This window comes from Arachis ipaensis, chromosome B01, assembly GCF_000816755.2.
Source record: "Arachis ipaensis cultivar K30076 chromosome B01, Araip1.1, whole genome shotgun sequence".
NCBI classification, from domain to species: domain Eukaryota; kingdom Viridiplantae; phylum Streptophyta; class Magnoliopsida; order Fabales; family Fabaceae; genus Arachis; species Arachis ipaensis.
In genome coordinates, this window is record NC_029785.2 from 66176415 (window position 1) to 66177021 (window position 607).

The window sequence follows — 607 nt, forward strand, 5'->3', positions numbered from 1 at the left end:
AATCCAAAAGGAGAGTGCAAGGCCATTGAATTAATCACCATGGCCGAACCTGTGAAGGAAGGAGAGGACGTGAATCCCAAGGAGGAAGACCTCCTGGGACGTCCAGTGATCAATAAGGAGCTTCTCTTTGAGGAACCAAAGGAATCTGAGACTCGTCTAGAGACCATAGAGATTCCATTAAACCTCCTTATGCCATTCATGAGCTCTGATGAGTATTCCTCTTCTGAAGAGAATGAGGATGTTACTGAAGAGTAAGCTGCCAAGTTTCTTGGTGCAATCATGAAGCTGAATGCCAAATTATTTGGTATTGAGACTTGGGAAGATGAACCTCCCTTGCTCACCAATGAACTAAGTGATCTAGATCAACTGAGATTGCCTCAGAAGAAACAGGACCCTGGAAAGTTCGTAATACCTTGTACCATAAGCAACATGATCTTTGAAAAGGCTCTGTGTGACCTTGGTTCAGGGATAAACCTCATGCCCCTCTCCGTAATAGAGAAACTGGGAATCTATGGGGTGTAAGCCACTAAAATCTCATTAGAGATGGCAGAAAATTCAAGAAAATAGGCTTATGGACAAGTAGAGGACGTGTTAGTAAAGGTTGAAG